Source organism: Oncorhynchus keta, chromosome 17, assembly GCF_023373465.1.
Source record: "Oncorhynchus keta strain PuntledgeMale-10-30-2019 chromosome 17, Oket_V2, whole genome shotgun sequence".
Classification (NCBI taxonomy): Eukaryota; Metazoa; Chordata; class Actinopteri; order Salmoniformes; family Salmonidae; genus Oncorhynchus; species Oncorhynchus keta.
The window spans coordinates 38514939-38526558 of NC_068437.1; the positions used below are offsets into that span (position 1 = coordinate 38514939).

The 11620-nt window shown below is 42.3% G+C and overlaps 1 pseudogene; it reads right to left on the reverse strand.

Annotated features, from left to right (window-relative positions):
• Positions 1–8432: 8432 nt before the first annotated feature.
• LOC127908461 (dihydrofolate reductase-like) lies at positions 8433–11208 on the reverse strand (annotated as a pseudogene).
• Positions 11209–11620: the final 412 nt, after the last annotated feature.

Here is an 11620-nt window from a genome sequence, read left to right on the forward strand (position 1 = left end):
GACCAAAGCCCTAGTGAATTGGGGCCATTTCAGATGCTTCTATAGTCTGACCAGAGCCCTAGTGAATTGGGGCCATTTCAGATGCTTCTATAGTCTGACCAAAGCTCTAGTGAATTGGGGCCATTTCAGATGCTTCTATAGTCTGACCAGAGCTCTAGTGAATTGGGGCCATTTCAGATGCTTCTATAGTCTGACCAGAGCTCTAGTGAATAGGGTGCCATTTCAGATGCTTCTATAGTCTGACCAGAGCCCTAGTGAATTGGGGCCATTTCAGATGCGTCTATAGTCTGACCAGAGCTCTAGTGAATAGGGTGCCATTTCAGATGCTTCTATAGTCTGACCAGAGCCCTAGTGAATTGGGGCCATTTCAGATGCTTCTATAGTCTGACCAGAGCCCTAGTGAATTGGGGGCATTTCAGATGCTTCTATAGTCTGACCAAAGCCCTAGTGAATTGGGGCCATTTCAGATGCTTCTATAGTCTGACCAAAGCCCTAGTGAATTGGGGCCATTTCAGATGCTTCTATAGTCTGACCAAAGCCCTAGTGAATTGGGGCCATTTCAGACGCTTCTATAGTCTGACCAGAGCCCTAGTGAATTGGGGCCATTTCAGATGCTTCTATAGTCTGACCAGAGCCCTAGTGAATTGGGGCCATTTCAGATGCTTCTATAGTCTGACCAAAGCCCTAGTGAATTGGGGCCATTTCAGATGCTTCTATAGTCTGACCAAAGCCCTAGTGAATTGGGGCCATTTCAGATGCTTCTATAGTCTGACCAGAGCCCTAGTGAATTGGGGCCATTTCAGATGCTTCTATAGTCTGACCAAAGCCCTAGTGAATTGGGGCCATTTCAGATGCTTCTATAGTCTGACCAAAGCCCTAGTGAATTGGGGCCATTTCAGATGCTTCTATAGTCTGACCAGAGCTCTAGTGAATTGGGGCCATTTCAGACGCTTCTATAGTCTGACCAGAGCTCTAGTGAATTGGGGCCATTTCAGATGCTTCTATAGTCTGACCAGAGCCCTAGTGAATTGGGGCCATTTCAGACGCTTCTATAGTCTGACCAGAGCTCTAGTGAATTGGGGCCATTTCAGACGCTTCTATAGTCTGACCAAAGCCCTAGTGAATTGGGGCCATTTCAGATGCTTCTATAGTCTGACCAGAGCTCTAGTGAATAGGGTGCCATTTCAGATGCTTCTATAGTCTGACCAAAGCCCTAGTGAATTTATTGCCATTTCAGATGCTTCTATAGTCTGACCAGAGCTCCAGTGAATAGGGTGCCATTTCAGATGCTTCTATAGTCTGACCAGAGCTCTAGAGAATTGGGGCCATTTCAGATGCTTCTATAGTCTGACCAGAGCCCTAGTGGATTGGGGCCATTTCAGATGCTTCTATAGTCTGACCAGAGCCCTAGTGAATTGGGGCCATTTCAGATGCTTCTATAGTCTGACCAAAGCCCTAGTGAATTGGGGCCATTTCAGATGCTTCTATAGTCTGACCAGAGCCCTAGTGAATTGGGGCCATTTCAGATGCTTCTATAGTCTGACCAAAGCTCTAGTAAATTGGGGCCATTTCAGATGCTTCTATAGTCTGACCAGAGCTCTAGTGAATTGGGGCCATTTCAGATGCTTCTATAGTCTGACCAGAGCTCTAGTGAATAGGGTGCCATTTCAGATGCTTCTATAGTCTGACCAGAGCCCTAGTGAATTGGGGCCATTTCAGATGCGTCTATAGTCTGACCAGAGCTCTAGTGAATAGGGTGCCATTTCAGATGCTTCTATAGTCTGACCAGAGCCCTAGTGAATTGGGGCCATTTCAGACGCTTCTATAGTCTGACCAGAGCTCTAGTGAATTGGGGCCATTTCAGACGCTTCTATAGTCTGACCAAAGCCCTAGTGAATTGGGGCCATTTCAGATGCTTCTATAGTCTGACCAGAGCTCTAGTGAATAGGGTGCCATTTCAGATGCTTCTATAGTCTGACCAAAGCCCTAGTGAATTTAGTGCCATTTCAGATGCTTCTATAGTCTGACCAGAGCTCCAGTGAATAGGGTGCCATTTCAGATGCTTCTATAGTCTGACCAGAGCTCTAGTGAATAGGGTGCCATTTCAGATGCTTCTATAGTCTGACCAGAGCTCTAGTGAATAGGGGCCATATCAGATGCTTCTATAGTCTGACCAGAGCCCTAGTGAATTGGGGCCATTTCAGACGCTTCTATAGTCTGACCAGAGCCCTAGTGAATTGGGGCCATTTCAGATGCTTCTATAGTCTGACCAAAGCCCTAGTGAATTGGGGCCATTTCAGATGCTTCTATAGTCTGACCAGAGCCCTAGTGAATTGGGGCCATTTCAGATGCTTCTATAGTCTGACCAAAGCTCTAGTGAATTGGGGCCATTTCAGATGCTTCTATAGTCTGACCAGAGCTCTAGTGAATTGGGGCCATTTCAGATGCTTCTATAGTCTGACCAGAGCTCTAGTGAATAGGGTGCCATTTCAGATGCTTCTATAGTCTGACCAGAGCCCTAGTGAATTGGGGCCATTTCAGATGCGTCTATAGTCTGACCAGAGCTCTAGTGAATAGGGTGCCATTTCAGATGCTTCTATAGTCTGACCAGAGCCCTAGTGAATTGGGGCCATTTCAGATGCTTCTATAGTCTGACCAGAGCCCTAGTGAATTGGGGGCATTTCAGATGCTTCTATAGTCTGACCAAAGCCCTAGTGAATTGGGGCCATTTCAGATGCTTCTATAGTCTGACCAAAGCCCTAGTGAATTGGGGCCATTTCAGATGCTTCTATAGTCTGACCAAAGCCCTAGTGAATTGGGGCCATTTCAGACGCTTCTATAGTCTGACCAGAGCCCTAGTGAATTGGGGCCATTTCAGATGCTTCTATAGTCTGACCAGAGCCCTAGTGAATTGGGGCCATTTCAGATGCTTCTATAGTCTGACCAAAGCCCTAGTGAATTGGGGCCATTTCAGATGCTTCTATAGTCTGACCAAAGCCCTAGTGAATTGGGGCCATTTCAGATGCTTCTATAGTCTGACCAGAGCCCTAGTGAATTGGGGCCATTTCAGATGCTTCTATAGTCTGACCAAAGCCCTAGTGAATTGGGGCCATTTCAGATGCTTCTATAGTCTGACCAAAGCCCTAGTGAATTGGGGCCATTTCAGATGCTTCTATAGTCTGACCAGAGCTCTAGTGAATTGGGGCCATTTCAGACGCTTCTATAGTCTGACCAGAGCTCTAGTGAATTGGGGCCATTTCAGATGCTTCTATAGTCTGACCAGAGCCCTAGTGAATTGGGGCCATTTCAGACGCTTCTATAGTCTGACCAGAGCTCTAGTGAATTGGGGCCATTTCAGACGCTTCTATAGTCTGACCAAAGCCCTAGTGAATTGGGGCCATTTCAGATGCTTCTATAGTCTGACCAGAGCTCTAGTGAATAGGGTGCCATTTCAGATGCTTCTATAGTCTGACCAAAGCCCTAGATGAATTTAGTGCCATTTCAGATGCTTCTATAGTCTGACCAGAGCTCCAGTGAATAGGGTGCCATTTCAGATGCTTCTATAGTCTGACCAGAGCTCTAGTGAATAGGGTGCCATTTCAGATGCTTCTATAGTCTGACCAGAGCTCTAGTGAATAGGGGCCATTTCAGATGCTTCTATAGTCTGACCAGAGCCCTAGTGAATTGGGGCCATTTCAGACGCTTCTATAGTCTGACCAGAGCTCTAGTGAATTGGGGCCATTTCAGACGCTTCTATAGTCTGACCAAAGCCCTAGTGAATTGGGGCCATTTCAGATGCTTCTATAGTCTGACCAGAGCTCTAGTGAATAGGGTGCCATTTCAGATGCTTCTATAGTCTGACCAGAGCTCTAGTGAATAGGGTGCCATTTCAGATGCTTCTATAGTCTGACCAAAGCCCTAGTGAATTTAGTGCCATTTCAGATGCTTCTATAGTCTGACCAGAGCTCCAGTGAATAGTGTGCCATTTCAGATGCTTCTATAGTCTGACCAGAGCTCTAGTGAATAGGGTGCCATTTCAGATCCTTCTATAGTCTGACCAAAGCCCTAGTGAATTTAGTGCCATTTCAGACGCTTCTATAGTCTGACCAAAGCTCTAGTGAATTGGGGCCATTTCAGATGCTTCTATAGTCTGACCAGAGCCCTAGTGAATTGGGGGCATTTCAGATGCTTCTATTGTCTGACCAGAGCCCTAGTGAATTGGGGCCATTTCAGATGCTTCTATAGTCTGACCAAAGCCCTAGAGAATTGGGGCCATTTCAGATGCTTCTATAGTCTGACCAGAGCTCTAGTGAATAGGGTGCCATTTCAGATGCTTCTATAGTCTGACCAAAGCCCTAGTGAATTTAGTGCCATTTCAGATGCTTCTATAGTCTGACCAGAGCTCTAGTGAATAGGGTGCCATTTCAGATGCTTCTATAGTCTGACCAGAGCTCTAGTGAATTGGGGCCATTTCAGATCCTTCTATAGTCTGACCAAAGCTCTGGTGAATTGGGGCCATTTCAAATGCTTCTATAGTCTGACCAGAGCCCTAGTGAATTGGGGCCATTTCAGATGCTTCTATAGTCTGACCAGAGCTCTAGTGAATTGGGGCCATTTCAGATGCTTCTATAGTCTGACCAGAGCTCTAGTGAATTGGGGCCATTTCAGATGCTTCTATAGTCTGACCAGAGCCCTAGTGAATTGGGGCCATTTCAGATGCTTCTATAGTCTGACCAGAGCTCTAGTGAATTGGGGCCATTTCAGACGCTTCTATAGTCTGACCAAAGCCCTAGTGAATTGGGGCCATTTCAGACGCTTCTATAGTCTGACCAGAGCCCTAGTGAATTGGGGCCATTTCAGATGCTTCTATAGTCTGACCAGAGCTCTAGTGAATAGGGTGCCATTTCAGATGCTTCTATAGTCTGACCAAAGCCCTAGTGAATTTAGTGCCATTTCAGATGCTTCTATAGTCTGACCAGAGCTCTAGTGAATAGGGTGCCATTTCAGATGCTTCTATAGTCTGACCAGAGCTCTAGTGAATAGGGTGCCATTTCAGATGCTTCTATAGTCTGACCAAAGCCCTAGTGAATTTAGTGCCATTTCAGATGCTTCTATAGTCTGACCAGAGCTCCAGTGAATAGTGTGCCATTTCAGATGCTTCTATAGTCTGACCAGAGCTCTAGTGAATAGGGTGCCATTTCAGATCCTTCTATAGTCTGACCAAAGCCCTAGTGAATTTAGTGCCATTTCAGATGCTTCTATAGTCTGACCAGAGCTCTAGTGAATAGGGTGCCATTTCAGATGCTTCTATAGTCTGACCAGAGCTCTAGTGAATTGGGGCCATTTCAGATCCTTCTATAGTCTGACCAAAGCTCTGGTGAATTGGGGCCATTTCAAATGCTTCTATAGTCTGACCAGAGCCCTAGTGAATTGGGGCCATTTCAGATGCTTCTATAGTCTGACCAGAGCTCTAGTGAATTGGGGCCATTTCAGATGCTTCTATAGTCTGACCAGAGCTCTAGTGAATTGGGGCCATTTCAGATGCTTCTATAGTCTGACCAGAGCCCTAGTGAATTGGGGCCATTTCAGATGCTTCTATAGTCTGACCAGAGCTCTAGTGAATTGGGGCCATTTCAGACGCTTCTATAGTCTGACCAAAGCCCTAGTGAATTGGGGCCATTTCAGACGCTTCTATAGTCTGACCAGAGCCCTAGTGAATTGGGGCCATTTCAGATGCTTCTATAGTCTGACCAGAGCCCTAGTGAATTGGGGCCATTTCAGACGCTTCTATAGTCTGACCAGAGCTCTAGTGAATTGGGGCCATTTCAGACGCTTCTATAGTCTGACCAAAGCCCTAGTGAATTGGGGCCATTTCAGACGCTTCTATAGTCTGACCAGAGCCCTAGTGAATTGGGGCCATTTCAGATGCTTCTATAGTCTGACCAGAGCCCTAGTGAATTGGGGCCATTTCAGATGCTTCTATAGTCTGACCAGAGCCCTAGTGAATTGGAGCCATTTCAGATGCTTCTATAGTCTGACCAGAGGGGGGAAGAGATCCAGCTTAACAAGACTGCTGTAATCATGGCAAGAACAAAATTATATGTACATGTTAATGAATTTGGGTTCTCCAAAGGGTATTTTTATATGATTTGGTTTAGTTCCGAGTCATGTACAATTTCAGAACCAGCCAGCTATAAGGATATGTTTGGGGACATATCGCAGTCCCAAAAGTTCACTTTTATTTTCTACAGTTGGTTTCAATGTCAGTGACTTCTCCCTCATACGTTGTCACACTGAGTTATATTCAGTAACCTCCAAATTGGTGCCATCATTTTAAAACAGAGTACGACCCACTGACCTCTTTTGGTACAACCTGAACTTGTTTTATGAGCTCAAATACAGTATGTTTTCTGTTAAAAGGTCTGCTTCCATTTGAGTGTAATGAACAAGACCATGCGAAGTGTATAAATGCAAATTCCATTTTCACTTTTTTCTCCCTCTATCTTCCTTGTTCGCTCTCAATGATGATCCACTGTCACCACGTCCTGTCTGCTGCCCTACGGCGACTATGTCAGTCTGAATTATCTCTTAAAGCAGGAGAGGTTAATAAGAGGCAGTATAAATTGTTATTTTTCATTTCAAATGTGACACCCGGTATTATTAGCCAGGGTTACACATTGTTTTTATGGGGCATAAATCAGGGTAAATATGAAAATAGATGACACCTGCAATTAAAATGTATGATTTTCAGCTGCAGCTATAGCATTGTAGAGTATTAAGGTGATAAATATTCAATGTCTGAGGTCAGTAGGACTTGGAGAATGAATGTGTGCTCAGAGACCACAGCTAAGCATCTTTGTCCTCAGCTGTTATAATACCAGGATATCCCATAATGTGTGTCCCAAATGACACTCTATTCCCTATGTAGTGCACTACTTTTGACCAAGGCCCATGAGGATTTAGGTGCCATTTGGGACATATCGATAATGTCCCTCAGTAAAGATGACCCTTCTGGGATACATTTGCATATAGTAATTTACGTTGTGTTGTGGTATACACGAGTTGTCTGAGTGGATGTGGACAAGACATTATTTGATACACAATTAGATAGAGGACATAAGGTCCTAATCTGTCTGACAGTAATCTGTCAGTTTAAGTAAAGTTCTAAGAAACTGGTTCACATACCACATCCTATCCACATCCATGACATTGGATAAATGTTGTAATAAGAGGGAGGGAAAACGGAAATTGGTTTCAGGGGCCGTACCCACTCTTTTCTCTATGTCCTGTCTTATGTCTCCATCTAGAGGATCACTTACTCAAACACTGTATACTGAAAGATGGAGTTGAATTCATTATTACTGATGACAAGTATTTGATTAGCCATGATGACAAATACAATATCACGGCAAGTTGAAGAATTTAAAGGAACTGTATTTAAGTATCATTACAACTTACATCACTACATTGCAGACATTCTTCAATAGTAAACATTTGCAAGATATCTAATGGCTCTCCTACACCTTTCAAGAAACATAATTCAGAATAAACGTTCAACAATATATATTTCCTGTATCATTTAAAGCACCAGTTGACATGAAACACTTTTGAAATCATCATAATTACAAGTATTAAAACCATTCCAGCCTTTGGGTGGTGACTCCATAACGTAAATTGCCATATGATATGAAATCGTCAGTCATAAATCTTCATAAATATCAGAGCATATGTTAGAGCAAGAGTGGCATGGGTGAGTCATAGCAACGTAGGCACTTCCAGGAACACCCCCCCCCCCCACAACCCTGGTGCCCATGTTGCTATGACTCACCCCAGGCCACTCTTGCTCTGACGTAGGCTCTGACTCAGAGAGAGCCATTGGTTTGGACCTTGCAGAATATTACTGATGAGGGGAGAGGATAACAGGGGATTGATTTGGCATCAGACAAGGAAGGCCACTATATGGCTCAATCGTCTGGGGCAAACATGAAAATCTGTCTATATTTGACAACACATGACATGACTAACAGTAACAAATCTGACTGGGATGGACATGTTGACTAATTTGATTCATGAGTGTTATGGAACTGTGCTGATGCAGTCACAGACACATGAGATGAGAGGCAGAGTGAGTGGGGCATTTGTAATATACAAATGAATAATTATTTTTTATTAGAATTGCACTGGACAACAGAACACAAGGTTCCGATAGGATACCCTTCTTATTGTATGTGGTGTAGTAAACATTGTTTAGTGCATTCATACAGTTCTTCACTACATTTTATGTTAGTTTCACGAGTAGATCTGAATAAACATGATAAAAATAAAACGGGATATACATGGGTAGAAACCGACATCAACTTAACATCTCAATCCACAATGCCAGTTAAAAAAGGCACTGAAGGTCTGACAAAGAATAGTCAGAACGTTTGTATTTATTCAGCTCTACAGATCTCCCTCTTGAAAAGTTCAAATTGAAATGGAACCCCATTCTCCTCTTGAATCTCATTTGGTACTCCAGGAAACCTAGTTTGAGGTTAAGGGAAACAAAGGGACAATTTAGACAGATTGATGATGCTTTCTAACACTTGGCCTGACGTGTGTGGAGTGGACCTGGTCAGTCTGAACAGAGAATATATCCACAGTCCAAAGTGTAAGGAACAGTGCTGCACTGCTTAGAGCCAAGAGAGCAGAGAATTAAATATGCTTCCTCACCTCTCTTGTTTTCTATAAATGCTTTGGTCAAACTGCGGGAAGAAGACATCACAGTGGAAGTCAGCCATGATGTCAGTGAGGTAGACATGGTCACACCAGGGATGCATCAGGGCGTTCTGATTACAAGGGAAAGGTAATGACCTAATTTAGTGGATGGACTGTCCTAGTATAATGAACAACTTAATCCATTTTGATCCACTTAAAATTCCTAACCCATATATTGGATTTAAAGTCCTGGGCCCATTTTAATAATGCATCTCAGAGTAGTGCTGATCTAAGATCAGGTCTCCCCCATCCATGTAATCTTATTCATTATGATCTAAAACTATAAACTTATCCTAGATCAGAATTCCTACTCTGAGAGGTTTTATGAATAAGGGCCCAGATCATACTGTACCACAAACTTCCCACCATCCACAATGAGATACAACAGTTACCTGAAAGGCCTGTGGGCCACCCAGATAGTCTCCATCAGGTCACAGAGGGGTTGCAGCAAGGCCAGGCCGACACCACTGTCGAAATCCTGACAGAGGAAGTGGGCATGCTCCGTGACTGTGCTGGGAGGAGTGAGTGACACACAACATAGTCAATATAGATTTGGAAATAATTGGTTATCTTTGACTCTGTTTTCATTAGGCTAAATGATCGACTGAAATTATTTACATGGCCAACTTTGAATACCAGACTCATTGAAGTTTAAAAACATTTTGTTAGGTTGTGGATTGTGTGTGTGATTGGTAGTAGGCCTAGTGTGATCATTTGGAACTAGTAACTATTAAGTTCCTAATAGTGGATATTGCTTTCCAACTATCAATGGCTGATTAACTCAAGTTGTATTATCTATACTTGTTACATAAAAAGTGCAAGGGTCAATTGCATTTCAACCCAGCTTCATTGTCTGCATTTCCCTGTGCTCTACTATTTCATCATACAGCTGGCACACTGTAACCTAAAAGCCATGGATTCATATTGGAAATCAATCAAAATTACCTGGTTGGGAGACATTTGTGGTAGTGTCCAAAAATAATTTGAATTCTGTCCTGTGAAAGCAATATTTTATACATTCATTACCATTGGACCAATATCCTTTAGCAACGCTCCTGTCTATGGACTCAAAGCAGTGAAACACAACTTGAAATGTTTTATTCATATTGAAATACATGTGGGGTGAATTCGGAAAGAGTGGGACATCATATAAACTGGGACAGCTTAATCCTGATGTGTTCATTTACTGGTCTGACAATAGAAAATCTAAATAATTTTTTACTAAAACCTTGCAGAGAAATGACATGATCAAAATCAGACCACTTCATTGGTGTGACATATAGAGCGGGGCAGAGCAAGCTTCAAACAGGAAGCTCACCCCATAAAGCACATCATAAAATTGTGATGTAAATGTTCACAGGCCTACATGTACTGGTGCATCAAAACACATAAAAAAGTTTCCAATATAATGTTTACATTTTGTAATTCAGCCTTTTTTTTGTCCCGCGTTACCAATCATATCTAGCTAAAGTGGGACAGTCTTAAAGTATTTTCCAATGGAGGAAAGAGATACATTAGCGACCCCCTGTACTTAGGTTAGAAAGGGCTCTACCTCTTGTAGTACTATATCCTGTAAATGTTCTTGTAGTGTTATTTGAGTGAATTCAGAAAAAGTGGGACACTTTTTACATTTCAGTCATCTGTCTGTCACCTCTTCAGACGTCTATCCAAGATATTAGCCAAACACATGATACATTTCTGAAATCCTCAGATGTTTCCTAATTACACAACATTTTACTTAATTGTAATTGAGGTACAATTAGGACTATAATTATGGTGCCCCAGTTCATCTAACCTGCTGTCCCAGTCTACCAAATGTGAACTGAAAATATGGTTGACTCAGAGTACAGAAATGGTTGTGTCATGTCTCCTGTGAATATGATATCAACATTTGTTTATGTGACTAGGAAACATCTTGAGTATTTCAGAAAATATATAATGTGTTGGGCTAATATGTTGGATAGATGTCGAAAGAAGTTACAAGACGACTGAAATGCAAAAGTGTCCCATTTATTCAAAAACTAGATCCATTGCTACAGTGCTATTAAGTGTTATCAAGTTACTAAGTGTACAGTATCTTAATAAGCATAATGGAATCCGACTTCAATCACAACTGGCCAACATTAAATGCGTAAGCTAATTATGCATCAATTAATGATCCAAGTATACATGTTAATGAGTTTCAAGGAGCCTATTTTCTATGAATAATAAATGATCACATTGTTATCATTGAATAATGCAAACAATCACGCAATTGTGTAATTTGTAATGCTGGGTTTTAAACCGTTACATTATATAACATCGCATAATACAAAATACACAAGGGAAAAGGAATAATGAGTTTTCACATGGTAAATGCCATGGCAACTGTCCATTTTGTCCTATTCCCATGTTGTTGCACGCAGTGGAGATGAGCCGCAGAGGTTTCCTCTGTACTTTGTCCCCACACATCGCCGATGCAATTGAAGGTATGGTTTACAGACAGTTGCAACGTGGTCTCAGAGCATTTCGTATTATTCAGTAAGTAAATCTGGGAACTATAGTATAATATGTTACATTTCGTATAGTATGTATGAATTTGTGGATATCCATCAACCATTTCGTATGATATGTTACGAGTTATATGTTACGAATTGCAAGTACAAATGGCTAGGGTTCGGGGAAGGGTTTTAAGGTTGGGATTAAGGTAAGGGTTAGCTAACATGCTAAGTAGTTGCAAAGTAACTAAAAAGGAGTAAGTAGTTGCAAAGTTGCTAATTAGCTCAAATACAAAAGTTCTCCATGAGATTCGAACACACAACCTTTACTTAATTTGGTTGCTGGACATATGCTTATATGCCTAACCAACCACACTAACCATCCA